The following is a 27,500-nucleotide window of genomic DNA, read 5'->3' as shown; positions in this document are numbered from 1 at the left end:
GGTTGTGACCTGAGACAAATGCAACTGTCAAGGGTGGGGGAGGGACAGGAAGATACAAATCAACAATATTGAGCGGAAAACTGAATAAAACGACAGTACGAGGAATACGATATGACACGTGATTGCTTCGTAAGAATCATATTAAAACTCATCAACCGCTATTAACAAATTAATTCCACATAAATAACTATATCTGTTATACTGAAAAAAATATGATTGCCATGTTCATGTTGTTTTGATGCAAACAAATCAAACCTTAAAAAGTGAAAAAAATGGAAATTTCCGCTCAACAATGTGCTCGGGACCAGCGAGAAATTAGCTACCCTTTTTTAGAAAGCTTTGCTTGTCGTTGTTAGTTCACGTATGATCGTGATGGTCATAAAATCCTTGATAATTTAATTTAAAAAGATTTTTATTTATGGAACCTCGCTACTAGGCTTGACCCCATTAAGGCTTTTTTAGTTATTTTTGCCGATGGTATGTCCTTGCCTTTCCGTTACGCCCCATTCTGAGGGTGCTAATGGGGTACTGACAATTGGATCAAAAAAATAGTAGTTAAACTGACTATTGGCCAGAAAAATTAGTAGTTACTGATAAAATAAAGTCTAACAATTAATGTGATATTCTATGTATTATACTAAATACGATTGTTGCTTGTTACTAAGAAGCAAACAAAGTTTTTTCCCTAACAGCCAAGCTATCTAGTGAGTGTTACCTGTCCCGCTGCAGTGACCAGGTTCATATTATCTGACTATTATATGCTGAAAGGCGCCAGTTGTGAAGGGTACGTACCAGGCACAAGGGAGCGTTGGACCTTGATCATCGTGATGGCCGCGTCGAGTGACGTAGGTGTAAGGTGTATTCTCAGCCTTTTATCGCAGATGATGAAGGATCGACATTCGAACGGCACAGATAGTTGTGTACCGTTCGACCACTGAAACGCATAATAATTCAATGGAGATAGCCTGCCAAACATTTGATAGAATTCATGGGAACCAAACCAGCAAGCGGAAAAGTTCTGACTCGGTGGGCTTCGATTTAAAGTTGTTTCGACTGGAAAAGATTGACGGGGAAAGCCGAAAATTTTGCAATGGTGTGAAGGAGCGCTTCAATTTTCCAAGAGAAACAACTGGTCCCAGAGGGTACAGTTTCCAAGAAAAACCCAAGATTCTCTCACCGATGAGAGGGGGCCCTGCTACGTGCAACGGAATGAACAGGCTCGGATTGTGACCTAGTTTGAGCTGTTAACAACACTATAGCACAAGCGCAGGTGTGAAAACCCTACATGCGGTGTCACACTTCAAGCACGCAATACATTCGGCTTTGATGCTAATCCGACAAGCGCTTGGACACCGAGTATGAATTAGAGGTCGCTCAAAGAATAACCAAGTGCGGCTTCAAAGATTTCACACATGGACTCAGGTAGTTGTTTATCCAGTGCCTGATAAGTCCATGCCTTGGTCGCGGCCGCTCTCAACTATGGATCTTCCAGCATGGCTACAAAGAGTGACAAAAGAAGAAGAGAATGAAGCCGTGATGGAGAACAGAGAAAGCGAAACAACTAAAGATAATAGCGGGAGCTTTACCACCCAGCTGTTGTGATTCTCAGGCCAAGCAAAAAGAACTTCCTAAGTGGAGGTCTTATATAGGGCGCAAGCAATTCCTGACGACCCCCAGCAATGCCTACTCCTATCACTGAGACCACTGAGCAGTCAGAGCATTACCATGGCATCGATGAAATGCAAATTCAGTCAGTTTAACTTAGTTACAACGACCTTGATGTCCCTGAAGTACCGATACAGGAGGATACATGCAAACTAGATGAATACGAGACTGATTCAGATACTGAAACGTGACGAAGAAAGCGTTATTGAATGTAGTTAGCAGAGACATGCACGACACAGGTACCGAAAGAGCAATGTGTGTGCATTTGTGCGTACTGGATTTATGAGGTCGTGATATATTATTTGACTGTTATTATACGATTGTAACTTAACTGAGTCTTCTTTTCAATTGCTCGTAAGGCGAGACACAACTTCAATGTTGGTACTCCTAGAACGCGAGACTACCTAGGTGGAGGTTTTGATGAATTCAGTGTAATATATGTACAGAGACGGCCTTGCTCAAAGTCTGCCATGACCGATGTTATGTCGATGAAAATGAACTCGCACACGGTGACTCGGTTGATCCTTTTGATCTTAGTGCGGCGTTTGACACGGTCGATCATTCCATCTTGCTTAAATCGGTCTGACCAAGGTTGATTGGCTTGCAGCAGTAAAGGCTATGACTGGTTCCGCTCGTACCTGTTGGTCGGAGTCAACGAGTCGCAATTGATGAGATCGATGTCAATGGAATTTTCGCTGGACTGCGGTGTTCCCCAGGGTATGCTGTCCTGTGTCCAGTTGTTCACGTATATTTCCACCTCTTCCCGTCTTTAAGATCATTGAACGTCACCTTCCTCACGTCCACTGACTACGCCGCGATGGACACCCAACTCTACTCAGCTTACAGGGCAGGGCAGATAGATGTATGCCTAAGGAGTGTCGAGCACGCATCGCGAGATGGACGCATGCGTGGAGGACATTCGAAAGTGGTATGATTGATGGGCGGCTGTTATTGAACGACGCGAAGACTGAGATTTCTTTTCTATCGGATCTTGTCAGCAGTAAGTAAAATTTGTTCTTCTAGGCATAGAAGTTGCAGCAACCAGAAGATTGATCGTTCTCTCCAGTGTTAGGAACCTCGGCGTTTATGGTTAGACGAATCTCTCGGGATGAAATCAGCCATTAACCAGATGTATGCAAGGCCTACTTATACCACATTCATAACATTAGGCGTATATAGAAATACTATAAGGGAATGCAGACATATCATTAGTCCATGCTTACGTAACTTCAAGGCTGGATTATTGCAATAGTCTATTATAGTGGGCTTACCCAAGTACAAGCTATCCGAAATTACAACGCATACAGATAATGGCGGCTGCAAGCTTATAACGGACACATGAAATTCGATCATAGTATCCTGTACTTTACAAACTTCATTGGCCTGCCAGTAAAATTTAGTATTCAATGCAAGATCTCGATGATTACTTTAAAGGCGATTTATGGCATGGCTCCTAGTTATTTAAGTTAACCTGATCTGTTTTAGATCCTCGTCTAGGTATTCATTACGCAATAATGGTACAATATTTTTAGAACGCCCAAGAAAGGGGTTATGCGCACAACTTTAGGTCTGCCCGCTCGGTTCGTGCCTCTGGGACTGCGGGTGGAACAGCTTGCCTGCACACATTTCGCACGATTGATTCCCTAGCGCTATTTAAGGAAATCTCTTAAGACTTATCCTTTTGTAAGCTAACGTGTTAGATTTGCATTACGATCTTATCGGTGATTTGTATTTTATTTATGTACTTTTTTGTATTCATTCATTCATTCATATTATTTATTATTATTTATTATTTATTTAGTACTGTATTGCAATTATATATTGTAAATAGCATCTTTATTTTGTAATTATCTGTTGTAAATATTAGTTTTTCTTGGACTGTAAAGCGCCTTTGATCATTCTATAAATTGCTAAAGGGCGCTATATAAGTAAAATAAATTATGTATTATTATTATTACTTATTTTGTATTCATATTATTATTCGTTTTATATACTTTATGTTTAGAGTCAGGTCGCAAACGCACCAATAATGATTGACCCCCCCCCCCCGCTTTGATAGTAGAGAAGCACAATCGCTAGGCTTATGAATCAATTATTTCGCTGTGAGATAATAAAAGTTCATAGATAACTAAAATAGTAGTAACTGACAATTGGCAAAAAAAAACTGTAGTTACTGATAATTTGCCGAAAAATTATGTAGTTAACTGACAATTGGGGTACCCCCATTAGCACGAACGCATTCTGTATTGGTGATGGGTGCTCGCGTGGATATGTCACGCGTTCAGACAAATCTACTGAGTATGCATAGTTATTGTCCAGTCCGTTCACCGTAACTTGTGTGTAATATGCCGAGTCATTCTCAAGCACAGACACTTCGAGGTCTTGTCAAACTGCGTACAGAATCTCGTCCTTTATCTATAACCCAACACTTTGAGTCATAGTCCATGATGGTATTCAAGCGATGAGCGATAGTTCAACTGTGGATCTTTGAATGATTTCGCGTATAGCTTCTTGTAAATGATCTGTCTTGTAATCCACATTCGCAGTGGCTTCGTCAAGAATGATTATCTTGCTTTTCTGTAAAAGTGCCCGCGCTAAGCAGACCAGCTGACGCTCACCAACACTGAAGTTGCTCCCAGACTCTCGCAACTTGTACTCGAGCTGGTCGGGTAGCTGCTGTATCAGAGTCTTCAATTGTACTTCTTCTAAAGCTCTCCACAGCTCATGATCTTCATACAAAGAAAAAGGATCTAAGTTTCTCCTAAGGCTGCCGCTAAAAGAACAGGGTCTTGAGGTATTACAGTCATAGCTCTGCGAGACGCTTGCAGATTGAGATCCTTGATGTTTAAACCATCGATGATAATCTGAAACAAAATAGAGTGAGTGTTCAAGCTCTTAGGTGGATCTCTTCAGTTCCAATCTAAATTATTTATGGTCTCCTTGGCATTTGGTTCCCATGAGAATTAAACATGACTACTTGTAAATTCTTGTCCCCGGTGGCCTCGGTTCTTTTGGTCAGCATCAAACATGATGATCTAAAGTGCGCAGTCATAATGCAGACTTATTTTAACGATTCGCAGCAACTATAGACTTTATTCCAAAATGGCCGTCATTTAAATATTCTTGTTTTTATTCAAGTTAGCCCTTGATGCTTCGTTCTTGAGCTGAAAATTCAAAAGAATATTTTGCCTTGAACGAGGCATCAAAGTCTAATTTCAATAAAAACAAAAAAATATCTAAATGGCGGCCATTTTGGAATAAGGTGTATTGTTCTGAATTATTCACGGACTTAGTCGATCGAAACCAACCAGAAGTCGTCATCAATGTTTTGTCTAAAAGGGTCGCAGTCTCCGGCCTTAGGAAAAGAATGAGTTTAATAATGATATAATAATAATAATAATAATAATAATAATAATAATAATAATAATAATAATAATAATAATAATAATAATAATAATACTGTGCAGGACTTTCCCCACTTCGTAACTTCCATTTAAAACAATATACAATGTAAACCTACATGGATTTGTGAATTCTAAAAAAAAATGGCAAGATAAATATAATAAACATGCTGATGTAAAAAGACCAAACTGTACTGTTCTTACCTTATATAGTAATACATTGAACGGTCGCTAGAACATGCATGAGGCAGTTAGAAAGCGAGTCGCTTTTGCAAGCAAGAACGAAAGGATTCATTTTTGCATAGATACATGGAGATCTTTTGCATGAGATCTCTTGACTGTCATGCACAAGATAAGTTGGAACCACTTCTTGGGTGACCCAGATGGATGCCAAAGCTTTCATTTAATTTACTGATACATCGAGTGAATATTATGGACATATAGAACAATCCTACCTTGCCTTCAGGTTCAGGCATACGAAACAAAGCAGCCACTAAAGACGATTTCCAGCTCCTGTGCGACCCGCGATACCAACTTTCTCCTTTGGAGCAATTCTGATGTCAATGTTGTTCAAAACTTTAGGAGCATCCTTTAAATACGCCAAAGACAAATCACATAGAGTCAACCCTCCTTCGAATGGCCACTGTTCAGGAGGTAGTGTGTCGGTATTATACCCAGGCTCCGACTCGATGCTGGCGTAATTCATCACCCTTTCCACTGACGTCATATGGTTTTCTGTATCTGATGCGATTCGGATGGCATACTGTGTGATATCCAGCATCTGGAAGATGTATGTTAGTGTCATACCTGCTAAAGCTGAAAAGAGGAGTAGGTATTTCAGGTAATATAGGAAAATGTCAGCGCCTCACTTGACTATGGTCTGATTTACCATGATAACAGTACAAAAGAGACCATTCTCAAAACCCATTTGATACGTTTGCAGGAAAGAGCAAAATAACATAAGAGCATACTTTCAATACAATTTTATTGCAGTCAGGTTTTACAAACAGCTACAGACCTTACAAAACAGGTTTTGAGAAAATTATCATGTTACATAAAAGAGGAAATAATCCCGATAAATAGCCTCAGTGATGACTTGCCCATTTTACTTTAACTCACAAGGACCGTAAAAATTTCGGATACCTGGACTTTGTGTCACCAGTAAAGCTGCAACTGGCACAGCTAGAAAAAGAAAATTAACCAATGTGTTCCCGCAAACCGAAAGCCATCGTGCGGAGGCCTTTAACATCAGCAATGCTGAACTGTTTTTGTCGAGGTACCTGATATCAAAATAAATAAACCATTCCTTCATTAATAGTTATCCAAGTTCAAATGTCCGTTCAATTGTGTATAGCTTCATGTTTTCTTGATTTTATTTGCTCTTTAGAGTGCTAGATTTGTGCCCTTGTCAATGGCGATACAAGACCATTGAACATATTTTAGTTAAAGAATAAAACCTACATAAGCCAATGCTTTAAACTTAGCTACCAACCTATGAAGTCGCTTAATAAATGCTTCTTCCATTGAAGAAGACCGGATTACTTCTAATCCAGCCACAGTATCCGCGATACAGGAGTACACAGGACTGCAGGTCATTGCTTCTATTCTCCTGATCTCGCGGGATGATCTCAAATAAAACTTGCCCAAGAAAATGAACAACAACATCAAAGGAGTACAAACAAAGAAGAGCCATACGTTGGAAATAGCTGAAAGAACACTGCCGCTGAACGCAAACAACAGCAATTGAATTGCAAAGAGGGATTGTCCTGGAAGAAGATCATCCATGCAGCCAGTGTCTTTAGAGAAGCGATTCAAAATGCGACCGACTGGATTTGTATCAAAGAACAGCGCTGGTGCTTTGGTTATTGCCTCTGTCATCGCACCATGAAGGTTTTCAGAAGCCTTAAGAGCCGTGAGATAGTAACAAAACGATGACACAAGCGAGAGAAAGAAAGAGATCGTTACAATTGCTCCGTAAACCAGAAGAGTTGCGTGGCTCTTTTGTTGTTCGTACGGCATCTCTGTCATTCTTGAAAGCCACCAATAGGGTGCTGTCCACGATACTAGACATGCAAAAATGGACAACAACACACAATTATTAGTGAATAAGGGATTTCATCAACATCTAACCTGTTGATAAGGGGAAAGATAAAACTCTGTCACCAGTGATTCTGCACTGAAGTGTAATATGGTCTGCCTGATAGAAAGGGCAAAACATTAAGTAAGATTGGTCATGAATTAAGTGGAACTTAAAAGGCAATGAAAAAAAATGCTTCAAATTGATGTTTAATTCTTGCAGTCTACTGCAATGCATCAGATAAATTTCTTTGCGTCAGTAGAAACTGTTTCCCTTCAGACGCACACAGTGGAGCTCGAGCATATTCAATAAAAGATAAAAACAGTGAAAAGTATAAAGAATCTAGGTTATCGTGTGTGTTAATGTTACAGTTAAATTTAAATTCAGTTCAGTTTTAATTTCAACCTAGGTCATTTTATTGTAAACTACATTGGAATTGATAGTAGGAAACATCAAGAAAAACTCACGAACTATTAGCAAGTAGCACATTTGGATGAAGGGGGGTTTCCTTTTCCATTTTATTAATTTTTAGCGTCACATAATCCTGAAGTTCGAATTTCTTCTTTTTCTTCTTCCCTTTCTGGTGTGGTGTATATGATAACTGCAAAAAGCAGACTTCTGGCTGCGTACAAATATTTAAGGCGAGGCACCCATTTCAAATAGTGGTTATAAACAGTATTTAGGTCTCAGGACCCATTTTTGAGCGGTTAGCTTTCAATAACTGTGATTTAGGGTTAGTCTGCAGTCCGCGGTCAGACACAGCTCTCCTTCAATGTCTGGTTCATCCACTTTTTCAAATTATTGACCATTCTCCTGCTCTGTATTTGATGTACCTGTAAGTTGTCCACTCATTTGTGGCTTTTTGATTTCTTTTCTCCGAGAGATTCCGAAAACCACTTCATACGGCATTTTGGCAATTGTTCTGTGAATGGTCATAATTTTTTTTTTTACAAGCGGTTTCTCCATGTGCGAAATGGTGGTTGTCGTGATGGCTTGGAAATAGCTTCAACTCATCGGTAGAAAAAACATATATAGGTGATTTCAGTTGCTGATTCGATGGCTTAGCAGCTAACACAGAAGAGATGTGCGAGGGTTTCGAGGGTTCGAATCCTCGGAGCAGTGTGGAATGTTGTGGAAGCTTCAAGGTAAGTGGCACAGTCGGTTAGTAGTAAGAAAGGACAGTAAGGGGGAAGGAAAATGAGAGACGGTAATAGGAAGAGGAAAGGAAGACTAGCGAAAGGTGGAGAAAGGTGCTTTCTTTTTTTACTACCCCCACCCCCCAAAAAATCCAGGCCCCATTTTTTTAATTATATCCCCCAAAAAAGGGAAAACCCTTTTTTAGACAGTTCACAATAACCTATTGTAGGTTGAAAGAATTTGACCTAGGTTGAAAAAAATCGATCAACCTAAGGTTGAAACTAAATTAACCTGAATTTTAATTCAACCTTTAACATTAACAGCGTAAGTTTATTTCATTTGAGTAAAAACATCAATAAATCACTACTTACCCTACTTACCACTTACCTTGGACTATCACAAAAAAGGCAAAAAGGCCAACCAACATTTCAACTGGAAGCGCAGCTCGAAAATATCTCCAGTATCGCCACCATTTCACAGATCCAACCACTCTGTCCTCTTCTGCATCATTCAGGTCAACTCTCTCGTCCTTCCTTTCAACAGCAACAGGCTTGTCACTTGACCCTTCAAATGTTCCAAGAGACTTTCCAGCGAATCCCACTCTGTGCATGTTCCTCGCTCCTGAGTTGAACCAGAAAAAACACCATTCTTCTGTATTTGCATTTCAATGCATTTGCATTCCTGGGCAACAATTCCATTCTCAAGCACGACAACATAATCTGTTTGTTTGAGGAATTGCAAATGATGGGTGACAAGAATCCGGATTCGCCCCGCTAAAAATTCTTTGATACATCTATCAAACAAATGTTTGCCGACCTTAGCATCCACGGCACTCAGTGGATCATCCAGCAGGTAGATGTCAGCATCGGAATAAATCATGCGTGCCAGGCTAATGCGTACACGCTGGCCACCACTTAGTATAACTCCACGCTGTCCAACTTCAGTCAGGTCTCCTTTTGGAAAGCTATCTAAGTCGATTTTCAAGTCACACACTCGAATAATCGCGTTGTACGTTTTCTCCTCAAAATCGTTTCCAAACAAAATGTTCTCTCGCATGGTACCAGAAAATACCCAAGGAACTTGGGAAAGATATGCAATCTTACCGATGCAGGATAAATGTCCAGAGAATAATGGAAGTTCCCCTAATATAGCCATTAGCAAAGATGTCTTTCCGCTTCCAACGGGACCTGTTATGCCTACAAGTTGTCCGGTAGTAACTTTCAAGGTGACGTCCTTCAAGGAAGGGCAATCAAACGTATCGCTCCAGCAACATGATACTCTGCTAAGGATAACCTGTGGTTGACTTTTTGGAGAATTGTCATCGAGTCTTCGAACAGAAAATAGAACTGGTTTGTCATTTCTAAAGCTCTCAATTCTCACAGGACGAGGGTTGTACCTCCTTCCGTTGAAGAAAACTCCAAGTGCAAAGGGATTTCTTTCGTTTCTTTGAAACGTTGATGTATCAGAAATGTTATGAAGTAAATTTTGCACTCTTGCAAGAGCGGTTTTTCCTTCTACAATAAAACGTAACGATTCTCCGATGAATATCGTCGATATCATTTTCAGATTAGCTAGGGCAGACATTAATGCGAAAACTTGAAATGATTTCAGTTCAATTCCCGAGAAAAGAAGAGCGAGGACTGAAATTAACCCTGCAATGGGTGTGCTGGTGAAGAAGAGAGCGTAGATGCTTGAGATGACGAATCCTCGCAAACGATGAAGAGATAGTTCTTTCCTACAATAGAAGTATAGGATCAAGTTAGGTTCTTGGGGTTATGAACACTAAAATAAATAAATAAATATCTTAATTTTTCTATAGCGCGCGAATCATACGACACAAATCTAAGATATCTAGTTTACAATATAAATATGATAAAGTGATGTAAGTATGAATAAAGTAACAATTATAGCAATAAAATTATATTGATGAAAATTACAACTGATCAGTAACTGATTATATTCTATTTAAGTTCATATGCCTTTTGGGAATGGTGACTTTTTAAGTCGTCTTTTAAAAGACTGTGAACTATTTGAACAGGGACTGCACTAGGTAATTTATAGCAGAACGCTGGCGCAGCTGCAGTAAAACTACGATCACCAAGTGTGCGTAGAGTTTTTGTTCTGGGTGTACGTGGTTGCAATAAAAATTCACTAGACGATCTTAGACTATATCTAGATAGTCTTGTGGGTAATACGTTCGCTGAGATACGCTGGTGCAAGTCCATGGATAACTTTGTAGGTAAGGGAAGTGGTCAAAACTACTACACTCGAAAAGGACCCACCAAACCACAAAATAGATGGTGGTGTCTGCCTGCACCCCTCTTGCTTAACGTCAAAAGATGGTGTCTATATTGCGTAGCCACAGTGAGATTCAAACCTCACTTTTCTCGTTTGACTAGTAATGCCGACTCTTGCTAGCTGAATATTCCTGTGTCAACTCAAATTTAAAAGCCAATAAAATGTTGTCGGTAATGTTCATATGATAAGTTCGAAGATAGGTGGTGTCTTTGAGAAGCCCCCTACCCCAAAGGTGGGTCCTGTTCGAGTATAGTAGTTTTGACCAGTTCCCTAATAAGTAAGATCTTGAACTTGATGCGGTATTTGATAGGTAGCCAGTAGAGTCTTCTTAAAATTAATGAAATATGATCGAAAGATTTACCTTACAAATAAGCCTGACGGCCGTGTTTTGAACACTCTAGGGTTTCAGAAGTTTAGTGGCAGGCAGGCCGTAAAGAGTACTCTTGCACTACTTTAGCAGTAACGAAAGGAAACATTTTACGGTAAAGATTAACGGTAAAAAACGACGTTTCGACCGTGCTTCGGTCATTATTAAGTAAGTATGAGAATAAAATCTTAAAAGAGAGAGAAACAATGGTGTAAAAATATGTAAAAGTGTGAAATCTATTGGAAATATGGGGGTGTTAAAAACAATAGAAACATGCAGGAACTATTTAAAAACCTTACCACGAATTGAATCAGACTATACATTGAGACTTACTCTCAGTTCATTTTTAAGAAATAGGAAAGAAATGCACAAACAAGTTTGACTGCCTTGTTTTTGAAATATTTTGATTTCTATTGTAACGTCTATGTTATTTTTTTTTCTTTCACGATTTATTTTGTTGTCATTGAACACACTTGTTTATTGAGAAACAATGGGGTTTTAGATCCGGAATTAATACCACTGACTGCTTAGTTGACCTAATTGAACAAATTACTAAATGCTTTGATAATGGAGAATTCGCAGTAACACTCTTCTTAGACCTTAGCCTTTGACACTGTGAATCACTCTATTCTCTTATCTACATTGTCTCATTCTGGTGTCGTAGGAATTGAAAATATGTGGTATAAATCTTACCTTCAGCATAGAAGACAGGGTTTATGTGAACGGAGTTTTCTCAGATATTCAAGCTATCAATTTGGGTGTTCTGCAAAGGTCCGTTCTTGGCCCAATACTATTTCTGATCTACATTAATGGTTTGTATATTACTGCTACCTCCTATTTTTCTATACGCCTCTTTGCTGATGACACTTCACTCCCTGCGTGTGGGAAAGATCTTGCCGGATAGTTTCAGACCCGGATCGATCATATCAATAGTGAACTTCCCAAGATATATGACTGGCTTTGTGCAAATAAGCTAACATTAAATTTGAGTAAAACTAAATATATAATTATAGTGTTCCAACCCAGGAAGAAATTAAACTTTAACCTTCATCCGCCTATAGTTCTATAGTTTTAGCTGGCCAACCTCTGGACTATTCTTTTCATGTTAAATATCTTGGTCTAATTATTGATAGTCATCTGTCTTGGCATGACCATATTGAATACACTTGTTCCAAGATAACTAAGAACCAACGATGAAATTATATATGAATTGGATCATATATGAACTGCGGATATGAAGTCAAGTGAAGCTATGATCTTCGCAGTTGTGGACGCAATTTTTACAATTGCGTAGAGAAAGCCTGAAAATTTCAGGACTTCAACGCGATTTGAACCCGGGGACGTAGAGATACCGGTGCGACGCCCTAACCAATTGAGCTATGGAGCCACTGACGTTGGGAGCTGGTCATTTGTGGGTTCTAATGTTCCCGTGAGGAATGAATCAACGATGAAATGATATATGAATTGAACGAATAAATCACAGTTGTGAACGCAATTTTTGAAATAAATTGTGTTCACAACTGCGATGGTCATAGCTTCACTATATTTCATATCCGCAGTTTATATATGATCCAATTCTTGCCCTGATGGTTGGACAACAATTCTTAATTACTTGGATACTAAGAGAAAAGTAAAAATACAAAGAAACATACCACGCTATATGTAAAACAAAGAAAAATATATGACAAGTTAAACAGTTTAATACACAGACAGCCGTTATTAGGGTCGTCACGACGACCCTAATAACGGCTGCGAAGGAGACCAGGCAAGAATGGGACCGACACAAAAAACGGCTGCAAGGAGGCTAGGCAAGCTATTACTTCAACTATATTTTGCCCCATTTCTCGATCCCTTTTTCTCTTTCTCCATTTGTTTGTAATCCCGTAAATTCAATTGGTTCGATTCACAAAATGTTTTGGAACGACTGAACAAGCTGGTTCGCAAGAAACAGGTCGATTGTCATAGATAGTTTTCACAGTGGTGTCATCAAATTCTAAAATCAACATCGCGAGGTGTTTTGGATTTTTATCTATAGGAGGTTGAAGACGACCTAGAAATAAATCTTATTTCAAGCTCCCAGTTCAATGACGTTTTTCGTTTCGAAAATTTCCGAATTGTTACCTTGCGTGACACCATGATACAAAGTTATTTGGTTGAAAAAATGTCTATGCCTATGAATCTCAGCAGTCTGAGCATTTCAAGTACATTAGGAGATGTGTTCATACACGTGTATTTTATCTCATGAGCAAAAAGTAAGCGTTTTCATCGCTAAGTGAATTCCAGATGTTCGTGTTGATTTCTGGCCGCCATATTGGTGCACAATAGTAGTGAACCAGCATAGTGGCTCCATATAAAATTCTATAAAGTTGCGTGAAACGCTTTGACAAATAACTCAGAAACGATGTACCGCACAGACCTGGGAATTGGTGAGGTGTTTTATGAATTTGTCTCCTACAACATTCCAAGTTTTTCGCTTATTTCATTAAACGGTTTCGATTTGCAATAAAAATAAAATCTGAAATCGTTGAAAGAAGGAAGCCAAGAAAATGAAATGTTATAAAAGACTAATGTCTGTCTGTTTGCTGCATCGTTTCAAAATTATTATTCAATTTTACGGAGCTTTGTGTGGAGACTCGAATCAACAAAACATCTGGACCTCAGTTTCCGATTAAAGCCCTCTCTTTTTGCTCGTGAACGGAACTAAATGAGCATAAACATGTCTTCGTCTACGGCTTATTATGCTAAATTTTCCAAAAAATCACAAGGCGAAACTGTTTTTCGAACCAGGCAGGTTTATCTCATTCCTCTGTCTTGGTGTCACGCAAGGCGAAAATTCGAAAATGCAAAATGCTGTACTTTCAAAATGAAAATCGCTACGTAACACTGGCAAAATATTTACTTCTAAGTAATTTTGGTATCGATAAGATAATCAGAAACTTCGCAGATTCGATTTTAAAATTTGATGACGCCGTGTGAAAACACTCTTATGATGTTCACAGTGGAACGACCAAGAACGAAGCAAGATCTAGACATAAACGTAGAAAATTCTCCTTCATCAAAGCTTGTCGTTCTCAAAGAAAAGTCATCTGCCCACTTTATCAAATACTTTCAGATGTGAGGTTGCTGTGTCAATCATCGCGGATGGAAAGGATTCCGAACTAAACATTTTCTTCTATCGTAAGCACTGAACTCCGTGGCCGAGTGGTCTATAGCGCGCGCTCAGAATGCTAACTTGAAAGAGCTGGAGAAAGAGTGGGAACTCTAATCGCCAAACGGGAGTTCAGGCATCCCACGGAATTACTGTACGGAGTTGTGAGTGTTTCCCCGGATCCCCGCTTTACCGAGGTTAATTCAATTTCCGCGGGGTATGCGCATTTGTGACTATGATGAAGAAAAGGGAACGGCTTCGAATTGTTACCGTGGCTGCCACAGGCATCCCATGGAAACATAGAACAACGTTACTCATTTTCTTACACAAAAATTGGCACATTAGCTTATTCTATCTATTATTGTGCCGACGATGTGAGAGAATTTATGAACGAGGCGAGCGATTCGCAACTGCGAGCGTCGTTTGATAAAGAGTTTCACAATTTTACACCGCTGGAGCTTAGCCTATGTTTTAAGAATTCCGTCCACGGTTGCATGTGGAATAACAACTCTTTTTGTAGAATTTGTGTAATTGCTACTGGTTGAATGTGAATCCGTAAAAATTTTCCTTAGTCTTCCAGGGGCTAGATCATTAAGAATTTTAAACATCATCCTAGCCTTAAGGACGGTGCCTACTAATTCAAAGATATTTTTGCGCGGCTTACTGAATATGCGGGAAAAGCAGATGTTAACAAGTGTTATTGAAATCCAAAATGAAAATTGGGGGTAACCTTGCATTTTTCGAAGATATTAAATCAACAATACTTGATAAAAGACTTAAAATACAAAGCAATGTATGGCGGCGTCCTTTTCCAAATTGAAGCTTAATTATCTCTGAAAAATGAGTGGTTACCCCTAATCTTCTTTTTGGATACCAAGAGAACTTGCTAAGTTGTGCTTTCTCCGGGTATCTTTGAACCGCGCAAAAATAACCCAGTATTAATAAGAATCACCCATAGGAAATCCGAGTATCTCGAGATGCGCAGAACGTATGCGCAATAACAATAGTAGGCACTGTCCTTGAGTTTGACTCTACGCTAAGCTAGTGTACCCCAACCAAGGGAGCGTAGGGCTATTCCTGACTGGTCAGGTTCATTTTTTCGGTATGTAATTACCTCAGCGCACCTGTTTTGAAATTTTTGCAAACCCTGTGCTAGTCCAATACCAAGACAATTCCATACTTTGCAACGGTAATCAAAGTGTGGCTGAACCAAAGCGTTCTATGCATATATAAGGATTTCGTGGCCAAGAAAGTCTGTAAGCTTTTTAATGGCACCGATTGGGGACAAAACATTCTTCGCAATTTCATCTACGTGTTTTCCCCAGGCAAGAAACTCATCGACCTTTATACCTAGTGCCTTACAGTCTCTAACCCTATTGACAGTATCCTTGCCAATCAAAATATTTGGCTCTGTTAGAATATTTCGCAGTTTTTGTCGGGAATCACTTACTACCTACTCAGTTTTTGCTACTAATATTAAGGCTTAATTTGCTTGCAGCAAGCCACTTCCCGACATTTCTAAGGTCATTATTAAGGCCCATCTCCGTTTCTTCAATTGTTTTGCCAACAGCGGTTTTGTTGCTGTCATCTGCAAATAACCAAGGAGTAGTACGCTCAAGGCAATTTGTTAGATCATTAATATATATCAGAAACAGAAGTGGGCCAAGAATTGACCCTTCAGGGATTCCGCATGTTATCTTTTAATTGTCAGAAAACTTTCCTTTTACCTGGCAACTTTGCACTCTATCCTATTTTAGCATGCGTTGCGCGTGTCCTTGGATGCCATAAGCACTAAGTTTTCCTAATAGAATCTCGTGGTTTACGTTGTGGAATGCTTTCTTAAGATCAAGAAAAACAACCAAATTATCAGTTGGTAGAGCATTATCATCGACAGGTTCATTTACGTACTTATAGGAATTGGTCATTTTTTTGAGTATGTAACTGAACCCGTCGATGAAAGTGCTCTATCAACTGATAGCTCAATTAGTAGAGCACTCAGTGCACCGGTATCGCTGCAGAGGTCATGAGTGTGAATCCCGTTCAAGCCAGAATTTTCTAGGCTTTCCTTTCGTTACTTTAAATAGCGTTCATAACTACGATGATCTCAAAACTTAACTTGTTTCATTCCCGCTATTCAAATGTATGTCTTTCATACATTGTTCTTTCAGTAATAGGATGACATAAAATACCCTTCTTGTTTTAAGAACCTTTTCAAAGCAATTAGAGTAATTAAAGCATCTATATAATTATGTGTTCCAAGCATCAATAAACAAATAAATTTAATTACCGGGTTGCCATATATGGTAATCCAGTCAGACTATGAGTAAAATTTGGCCGTTTTTTTTTAATTTTTTCCACGTCAGAAAAAAGAAAAAGTTGCCCAATAGCTCTTTCCTGTCACTCCCCTGTTAAGTGTTGTCTTTGTGCGTAGAGTCTTCCGCGGGGTAGTAGAAATGCGTCGATTTTATCCACACAGTAGAATATTTAATTAACCTGCAATGGCGTCGAAGTCATTATAACGCGAATGGATAATTTGTTAGTGGATCTTTAAACAGAATATACCATTATAGAGCTCAAGAATGGAACGTCAATTGGATAAACAAGACAGGCGGTGAAAAATAAATATCTGGAATCTTAAGAATGACGAGTAATGGACTTCGACAACAATTGCATTTTTCGCCCTTCGAGCGGTGTCAAAGTGAGATGTAGTTCTAATATTTTACCAACTGAATTGTTATGTACAACACTGAAGTGGAAAATTCTCTGGTAACCTTTTTGTAGTTGGATATGGGTTTAACAAACTCACAAAACTAATCGAACACCTTGAGTGGATCTGTGATCTCTAATGTCGGGCGAATTATATTTATTTGTACTCAACTCTGCACAGTCTTCCGGTAAAAATACCATTGGAAATTTGACTAATTGTTGTTCGTCAAGAATTCTTTGAAAGAAAGCTTGCTGTCCATTTTTTGCTTCATTATTCAAGGAAGGGTTCTTCGATCAGTAAAGGGTTTGATCCTGAGATTCATTATTGTTTAAGTTGCGTATCGGGTTTTTGACACGGAGTGTCACGGCTTGTTTGCACTCACTCAGCAAAAATGTTTTTTGTTTCAATAAAATGTTTGGCTTTTAAAGGTTTCTTTGAGATTTTTCTGTCTTTAAGGATTGATGGTGTTCGAAATGATTCGAACTTAGCTAATTTGCATCAGTGGGGGTTGATCTTTGTCTGATATGACCGTTGCTTTCATTAAGATGACAAGAATGAATTTTTAGCCATTTTGTATTTCAAATGTTCTTTCTTGCAAATTATTAATAGATAGCCGTAGTTTTGCAAGCCAGAGAATATTTGTTTAGTCATTCTAATGTAAAATGAAGTATATTTGGGAGGCGTTCAAATGATTAATAGGTAGCCGTAGTTTTGCAAGCCAGAGCATATTTGTTTAGTCATTCTAATGTAAAGTGACGTATATTTGGGAGGCGTTCTTGATCAAATTTAATTGATGCAACATTTATTTACAAACAAGAAGCTGTTTCAACAAGGGGGTAGACTTTCATATACCGGACTAATAAAGTGGAGGTCAAAAGAGCCATTGTAATTCCGATTAGGCTTTGCTAATTAGGTATTGTTATTCTTCTTTTGGTTTATGGACATCAATTATTTCGGATTCGGTATATGAAAGACCAGCCCAACAAGGAGATATTTGAAAAAGAAATACTATTTCGTTTCCGGAATGGCAAGGGCGGGAAATAAGATTAAATATGTTGATTCGGCTCACTCTATTTGTCATATTTATGATTACTACTCACTATGTTACACTGGTTTACATTGCCAATAGGCCTTACCTCTTATGACGTCAACCGGATCCGAGAGCAAAGAGAATTGTGGTCTTATATTAGTAGTCACGCATACTTCATAATGGCGTTTGCAGGTGGTAGTTGTGATGAGTTGAAGGGCGAAAATAGGGAGCTTAAAAGCACGAGACGTTTTTGTCAACACGGACATCGACCAGAAGTGATTTTGCAGAGAAAGAGACGTCACACGTCACAGACGTCAAGTCACAAACCTCAAAACTGCCTATTTGGCGTCTATGGTGAAAAACAAAAACGCGAGAAGGCAAGTTCATTTTAAGTGTAATAACTCTGTTTTTTTGGTTGATTTTTGTTGTTTTCCTGCTAATGCTGAACAATCAACGTTCTAATTCCTATTATTTATGAAGAAACTCTTCAGTTCTACCGGCTGATGAACAACAGCGATGCAGACGCCGAGACTCAGTCTTGCCAAAAAAGCTAGAGTAAGTCTTTTTTGAAAAATATTCGTTTTCCTTTATATATCCTTTTGTATGTGCTTGTGCTTTTTCTCTGTGGTCTTAAATTTTAATGCGCTGGCAATGCTAAGACAGCGTTTCCAGAAAGACCATGTGAAATTTTGAAAAATTTTAATGACCGTCAAATTTAATTTATTTTTTGGAACCCGTCATTTTTATTTGTCATTTGCTTTCCTTTACAAAAATGTACCAAATGGATTGGACAAATCAGCTAACACTTGCAGGTCTGAACTTTGCTTTACATTCAGAATCATTTCAGGATTTTCGATCGTAACTGGATTGAGAATTTCTAGCCGTGTTCTCTTCCAATAAAACAGTAAGTTCATCCTCTGAAATCAATCTTTGATCGTAGCTCTGAAAAAGCATATCTCTTGTCTTTCTTAAATAAGTCATGATTCAGTATTAAGAAAGAAGACAAAGAATCAAAACTGCTGTTCAATTAACCAGCGATGCCGTAAGATCACTGACGCGACATGCTTAATGCAAAGTCAAGTCACAGACGCCTTCTCGACCCAGTTTCACCTCGGCTACTTGGCGTCCGTGTTGACAAAAACGTCTCGTGCTTAAGCTCCCTAATATCCTTGATGACCCTAGTTCTGCTAAAGACTCCTGCTTAGACGACATCGAAGCTTTGGGGCACATGCCTGATGTTGTTTTTAGCGGAAATAAGGAGGCGATTAACAAATCAAACGGCAACTCTAACAAGAGACAAGATGCAGCCGGGGACATTCTCGATGTTGAATCTTTGCAAAGCGATAGCAGAGGTTGGACAAAATCTTTAAAAGACTTGCCAGCCTTTAGCCATAAGAACAATAGAACAATGACGGATAAGATGAATCCAAATGAAGAAAGGCTATGGGTTGTAGAAAGAAAGTTACTTGATCTGAGAAGCATTTTCGTCAAGGCAAACGCTGTCGCAAGAATTCGGTTATTTGTGGTAAAAGCAAGATTTAGTGCATCAATGAAGAGCATCCAGTATTTGGTATATGTGCATCTGAATCAAGAAAGCGGAGAGGTGGAATATGGGAAGTGTTGCTGGATTGGTTATTAGCCCCAAATGGCCATTTCTTGGTTGTAGTCCAGATGGTATTGTTTTGGAAAATGGAGTCCTACTGGCTGCATTGAGGTTAAATGGCCATATTCCAAAAAGGATACGATGGTTACTGGTTCAGCAAAGGTGGATAAAGCATTTTTCTTGAAGATAACAGATAGCGGCTTAGAGCTGAAAAGAAACCATTTTTACTACTACCAGTGTCAAGGAATAGTGAACCTTTTAGGATTACCGTGGATTGACTTTGACGTATACACAAGCGTTGATGTACATGTGGAAAGAATCCTCAAGGATGAGACCATTTGCATGGGAGAAGAAAGTGCTTCCACGGTTCACTTCTTTCTTCCTTTCTTTTATTCTACCATTAGCACAATAACTGCATGTTTGTGGCACAAGAAAGCCTTGCAGGACCAACTAACTGTGATTGTAAAACAGCAGAAAACCATTACGCTATGATAAGGTTATTGCATTGACATACAGGAAATAATGTTAAAGTCACTCTGTTTTGTAGCCTGAACTTTATAACCCTCAATTTTCAGTAGCACTGAAATCTCCTGACCAAAACATCAACTCACAATAAAAATGAAAGCAAGGCAAATATTACATACTGTCTTACATGAGTCACGTTCTGTTGTTCTTTTTTATGGTTGCAAAAAATTGGAAAGATAAGAGCAAATAATCCAGACCTTGTTTACATCTGCTGCCATAGATATTGGGAGACCTGTACTGAGTATTTTAACATGTATTTTGACCAAGGCTATTCGCCTTCTTTCGGTTTAATTCTTCTTCAATTGAAAGATGATCTTTCCCTTCAAGAAATGGAGGAATATTTAACAATTATTCCATAAGCGCGCGTTGGATATGAGATGGTAAATAGCCAACGAGGCGCGTAGCGCCGAGTTGGCTATAACCAGTCTCATATCCAACAAGCGCGAATGGAATAATTGTTTTATTAAATTCCTTCGACTCCAAAAGTTTGGAAGTACGAAATACGAGCGGAAAAAGCGAGCAAATCCGAGCGAAATCGAAAAAAACTTGATGAGAACTGATGCGATGTTATGCAATACCTTGTTGTCAGACAGACGCAGGCTAATCACAAAAACATTTCTTGCCTTTTCGCGTACTTCTAAACGTCGGAATTGATCCAAACTTTTCACAAAAAAAGTCTTTTTTCTCCTTTTTGGCTTTATTCAAAGAGAAATTTGGCATTCCGACGAAAACATTTTTAGTTTAGCAAAGCTTAACGCAATCATTTACCATATAAGGTCAAACCAAGGTATATGAGCTGATAACCGAGATTGAGTGAACCAATCAGAGCACGCGAAATGCATTATCCGAGGTTGAGAATTTAATAATAAGAGTTACACCCTGGGGTAGATCATCTGCTATTTCAAATCCCTTGTCAGCCATTACAGATTCTCCCTTGATAAGCAAATCTAATATGCCACCGTCATTAGTAATTTGCTTATCACTTGATGACCTGCCTGCATAAAGATAAGACACAAAAGAAACAGCACCAGATGGGCTAATGCCAATCAGGGCTTTGGCAGTATTGTGATGTTTATAGCTAGAATAATTTGACTTCTAAATGAACTGGGCATCTCAATGAATATTTCTGCATAGTCTATGACTACACGTGTGGAGGGGTACATTTGTTTGAGTGAATCAGGCATGGTCTTGTCAATGCATGACCTAGTAGGCCAAATGGGGTAAGAGCGAAATCTAGCATGTAGAAAATCAATACATGATATCATAATGCCTGATATTTTTGACTGTGATAATCCCGCTCTTACTGCAATATCTTCTTCATGACGTCCCAGGCCTGAGCAGTCTTTTAGGTCCACGCTTTACAAAGTCACTTGACGTTATATTCTCGGCTTTAGTGTTCGAATCACGATAAACAATATTGCTTACTGCTAGTCCAAATGTTTCAAACAATATTTTGAATGTCTTGTCAAGCGCAGTGTAGAATCTGAACAACTTGTCATCGTCTTTAAAATGATCAAAAGAAAAAGACTTTTCTGTTTGTTCCTTAAGTATGTGCTCTTTCAGGAGCTTAATGTCATTCTTCTGACAAGCGTTTTCAGTTTCTCAACCTGCTGTCTCAGTGAGGGCGAAGGATCTAAATTCTCCACTCCAGGGAACATTTGATCAGTGCAATCCATCACAAAACTTTGCGGCTCAATTTCGCAAAGACGTTTGCGTTTAGTGTTTTGCTCTGCACAGACAGAACTTTTATTTCTGGCTTTCGTTGTTGACCCTGGTTTTCTTAACCTGGGTTTAGTGTTTTTGGGCACTATGGTTGGTAAACAATTCATGTAAGTCTTTCGGCTTCCTGGAAAATGTTGCGAGCAGACTCTGTGGCCTAACGTTGTGAAGAAACTCTTATGAGAAACCAGATGAATCTACTTTTTTCTAAGCTCCCGTGGCTCTGGGCTTTTTCCGTTAGGAAAAGTATAGAAAGAAAGCTCAGGATTCTTCTTATTATTGTTGAAGCATAAAGGCACACAATATGTGAAGCCTCCATCGTTTCCCCCTTTTTAGGCGCTGTAGCCGATGAAAAAGCCCTCTCTTCTTCACAGCATGCTTTGTCAAACTTTTTTCCAGCCATACTAGAGCTATGACTAAAACCAGGGTTGTTATTACTTTCGGCAACCTCCGATAAAACAAGAAAACCTTCCTTACGGCTTGTCACTTCTTTATCCATGTTGGATTTGTTTTCATTGCGTTGACTACTAAGACCACAATTCTCTACGCGCTCACATCCGGTCATGTCATATTAGCATGGAAAGCGATAACTTTGCATTTTTCAATAATCGATCGCTTCAGTCTAACCCAAAATGATTCAGGTAGCTAAAGCCTTTTATTTGTGATCCATTTCCATTGCTTTTGTGTTCGTCACGTTTATATCTTGCCATAATTCAGGTTTACGTGTTCATGAATTTGCTTTTGCATCTCGAAGATGTTTAGGTTTTCAGTAGCTGTTGTCACAAGGACTGGACATAACATTGCATCGGGAAAAACAGATTATCATTGTAAAATAAGAGAAATTGTATATCCAGGAGCCAAAGCCCTTCGCCCTACTATATTAATAACAATCAACACCAGTTAGTTCTTTCTTGTTATTTTAAGATCGTTTTTCATATTCATATAGTACCCAAATCGCTTTATTTCGTATATGAGAAAACTTTGAAAATGTAACGGTTACTTTTTAGAATGTATGCAGAGAAGCATACGCAACGTCAAGTTAATATAAAATGCAATTTGTAAAAATGTTTATCTCCGCTGTTTGTATTTCATTCTTCAATAAAGCCAGTTTACGCTCTCAGAGCGTCCAGTTATATTAAAAGTCCAGAAAGCTAATCGTAGTTGTCAAGTGTCGTCGTATAATGTTAACTTAAACGTAATATTAACATTAATATTAATTAATTAATATCAAATATTATTTAATATATTGATATTAATATTTTAATATTAATCAATATTAATATTAACTTAAAGTTTTCACTGCTGTATTAACTAAGAAAAGAAAAAAGTAATTGACAGCATGATAGAAATTCAGTTAATTATGATTAAGTAAACTGTTCAATATACCTTCGTATCGTTCTGACCAGATCTCTGAAGTTCCATTCCCAAGCGTACATTTTGACAGCACGCATTCCAGTAAGAATCTCTTTCATGACATGCAAACGTTTGTCAATTTGCTGTGAAACGTTTCTACGCCATGTTGCCGCCTTTCGAGATGCAAATGATCCGTAAACAGTAACGACCAACAAAAAACACGCTCCTAGCAAAGCTTGCCAGGCAACAACCCTCCAGATAATCGTCAGGGAAATAACAATGTCCAGGATATGCAATGAGAAAAGGGCCATATGTGGACCGGCTTCTTCAACTGCTTTAGCATCATTTGAAACAATATTTATAATGTTTCCTGGGCTGACTGTTTCTAAGGACCGTCGATTCATGCTAAGGATCTGAGCAAAATAAAAGCAACGGCTAGTTGTTCCAAAAGCAACGTGAAAAAGGTACCCGTCAATGCCGAGAAAATTAAGGAATAATTGTCAGGGGCTTTTTGTTGACATGACAATACATGTACAGCAAGAAATCTTGTGAGCAATGTTACGTTAATGTTCACTTAAGAGTGCTAATTCTTTTCCGATTATTTTAAAACCGGAAGAACGCAGTGCTCGAGCCATTTGCGCTACTTTCTGTTTCTTTGCTTTCTGTCTTCCAACCAGGTTAACTTATCATGCACCCAGACTTTCTTAACTTACCCGTTTCTGCACAAATCCAATCAGAGAGACTTTAAATCGAATTGCTATGGTCTCGGATTTGAATATCAGATGAGTCAGGCTGAAAGACTGAACAGTTGGGACTAAAACAAAGCACAGAACCAATGACATTATTCCAACCAAGTTTTTCCTTGAATCTTCAAAGGCGATGATTTTCAAGAAGAACCAAATCAACAAAGGCATACCATTAAAGGTCAGGGAATAAAATGTACGAAGTGCTAACATCGTAAAATAATCTCTGTTGGAAATGGTCCTCATCATGGCTCGCCAAAAGCGAGGCTTTGTTCGTTTTGAGTCGCAGGATCGCACTTCCGCCAGCCATTCCATCTCCAACTCCCTTACAAGTGTTTCTGCTTGATTTTCGGTGTCGAGCTCGAATAAATGTTTCTCTTCAAGTGGTTGTCTGTATCCAAGTTTAAGAATTCCACTCATCCAAGAGAATGTAACCAATGACAAAAATCCAGCTTGACTTCGTGGGTTTTTGGATTTGAACTCTTCCATCTTGTAATATGAAGTATGGTGTGAAACTAAGAACGTCAGGAAAAACATGATTAGATTCCTCCCAGCAAAGTATAATTTGATTCAGTGACCCGTAAAAAAACTAATGATTCCAAAGCAATCTGGAAAAAGGTGCGTCAGAGACTGCCACCTCTTTTGGTCATATTCGGTATATTCAGTCATTCACAAGAAATTATCACGGACTGCAACTGAGAAGCAAGGAAAAACCATCATTATATATGGGCCAGTAGTTATACCATAGAGTCATTTTTCAGCATTTTCTTAAGAACAACCTTTGTTTAATTAAGTCCTTTGAAATGATACAGAAGGGTGTTTTCAGTCCTGAAATATCTTCCTTGGCTCTATAGCGACTTTCTATAAAAAGTTGATGACGCGTCGAAACGAATCAGGTGAAGGACGAAAATCAAGAGTATCTCTAGAAAGATTTTGAGGGAAGTTAATCAAACTTCGCGTCAGTTATTTACATCAGGTAAGGAAAAGGCAGAACAGGGATGGTAACCAAGTGGCTCCTGGGTCTCTCATTTATCGTGTTTTGTCTTAACATTTTTACTCCTGGTAACTAGTGAATAGCCGTAAAGAAATCTAGGCATTTATAGCATGTACTTTATTGCAGAAAGAGGTTGGATACCAGATTGCAGCCAAAGATACTTCGCAATAGTTCATAAAATCTCTTGCTGTTGTCAGTATTCTAAGATGATTTCCGATGTCAACGATTTTTAGACAAACGCCTAAATGATCACTGAAAAGAAATTAAACGTTATGCTTTAGTGGGTCTTAACTACTTATTATAAGCGGTTCTGGATCAGCAAATTTAGCGAAGCAAAGAGTCCTGTCTTGCCTTCTTAAAATTTTTCTTTTCCTTACTAGGAGTTAGAGGCTATCGCTTGCGTAATTGTACTGTTTTAGTACAGAGAAGATTCATGTCATTTACTATCATTGCAAATAGTGCATTTCTTTTAAGCACCACCACCTGGTGCATGCGCAATTCCGCGTGATGAACATTTTCTTGATTGTCTTTCTGTTTATTTTCACCTCAGTTTTGCATACTAATAAGCAATGCTGAGAAACTGAAGAACGAAAACAATTCATCAAAAACGTGAATAACACTGAAGGTCGAAGGGTGGGATGGAATACGGACAGAACATCGGCCTGAGGAGGAGGATACAAAGCTGGTAGACTTATTGGAAATGCGATCTGTAGAAAGGAGACTGAAAAAATGCGCCTTGATTACTTCAGTCGAGTGCTCTTTCTCATCTTTCTTGCAGCAATAGGAACTAATGTTTTACACGAACATTAGTCTTTGCCACAACTTACGTCCTGAAGAAAATGCATTAGTACAGTCAATATGCCAGGACTGTATCAATTATTGACGAGCTCAAGTCAACTCCATCAAATCAGAATACATACCACAGTTACACATATATTATGACATTTCAAATAGAATGTATGCATTTATCACTTAGTTATATTAAATCCAAGAACACTGACTTACCTCTTAGCACAATCGTCGAAATTATGTTTGGATGTCAACAGAGATTCGTCAATATTGTATTTTTATAATTCTATTCGCATAATTTCGTTGTGTATTCGGCACTGCGGCTGTACACTCTTTAAAAGTGGTTTTCTCTCTTGCCCCAGGGTACCGTTGATTATGCAAATCTGGCTAACACTCAGACATTCAGCCTGCTTTTCACATCACGATCCCTCTTAGAGCTGATGTAATTCAAAGCAATAAAGGTTGCACAAAACTTCTCTGGCTTCCACTAAATGCAAAATTAACCATAATCGAGACACCATCCGTTATTTACACCTGGTCAATAACAGCTATTTTCTAGGAACTTCGACACTATTACAATCGCCGCTTGCTTGTTAACTTTGTCTACCCTTTGTAAGCAACTAATTACTCTCATTTACACTCTGATCACCGAACCCTATCGCAGACTAACATGTCAGTAATTACATACTTCACATTTTCATCGTTTTTCTTGATTTTCCGTGGACTCGCGATCCCAGAGTCGCTGATTCAAGGTCTCGCTTTGTCAACAGCTTCCTTACCCTGTTTGGCATGCCGGTGACATACTGATGGGGGTGACCCTGCGATTGACTACTCCAGGAAGGGGGTGGGGAGTAGCCATACTATAAGTCGCCTCATGTCACAGAAAACGGAATAACGTCAGGCCGTGTGAACCCCCGGTGGTCCGGGTGCGACTATGTCTCACGGCCTTGACATTTGCTTTTTTTAAAATATGTCAACAAGACGCCTAAGGGCGTTTCCGTGGGATGCACAAACAGTTAAATTGTCCAGTTATAGCAAACCACCAAGCTTAGTCAGAGCGAAGAAATCACAGGTAAAATTTGGAAAGTGGCGAAAGTTTACCAGACAGATAACCCTGTAACTTTAAGTAGCTGCTACTTGTTTTACTATAGAGAAATAAAGGTTATTTATTAATTTATACAAGTAAACACTCAGTACAGCAGCAATTAGTGTTTACTTTTACTAAAAAGTATCCAGGAATGTCAGGATATTAAGGTGAGATTTCTTTGGAATACTAAATGAAAGATCGACCACCATTTATTTTATTTTGTTTTTATTTATTTGCTTTGTTTTGTGTGCAAACCGAATTAGAATTAATTAAGCGTATACACAAACACAAAAACAACACACCTTTTCAAATGAAGTGCAGCAGTTCAACTGTTGCCAATTGAGAATGGCACAAAAAGAAACATTTAAAATATAATTCTTTAAAAATCGAATGTATGAATTTGTGAAGGGTGTTGCATGCTTTTTTTGTTGGATTTGGTGTGTGCATAACATTGGTCTGCGTCTTCATAATTTTGGACTGAGAATTTGTAGCAGTAGTCAAGAAGTAGTAAGGGCTACACCTCACACAAGCAACCATAAGCTTGTAAGCATTACAAGAATAAGAATTGTAAGTATGAACTCAGAGAGCAAAAGCTGAAGAATATTGAACATATTCAATTTTCGTATTCTTGACATTCTAGGGGCACCCAACGTCACTTTTCGGAAAATATCTGTTCGGAAGACGATTTGAGATCTAGAATTTTCGGAACATTTTTTGTAAAATATCTTGCTTGCCTGCCTGTCCTAGGATTTTCGAACATCTGAAAAATGGTACAATTGCCCATTTCGGCAGCTTTTTTTCTGGCTGTTATGTTTTGATCCCTATAATTTTCGGATCACTAGATTTTCAGCTTGGAA

General features: G+C 38.7%; 1 pseudogene; it reads right to left on the bottom strand.

The window, feature by feature from the left end:
• Positions 1-4,024: 4,024 nt before the first annotated feature.
• Positions 4,025-26,298, bottom strand: LOC138046266 (ATP-binding cassette sub-family C member 4-like; annotated as a pseudogene).
• Between the last annotated feature and the right edge of the window lie 1,202 nt (positions 26,299-27,500).

The sequence above is a fragment of the Montipora capricornis genome, chromosome 4 (genome assembly GCF_036669925.1).
Source record: "Montipora capricornis isolate CH-2021 chromosome 4, ASM3666992v2, whole genome shotgun sequence".
NCBI lineage: Eukaryota > Metazoa > Cnidaria > Anthozoa > Scleractinia > Acroporidae > Montipora > Montipora capricornis.
This window is presented reverse-complemented; position numbering and strand designations above follow the sequence as displayed.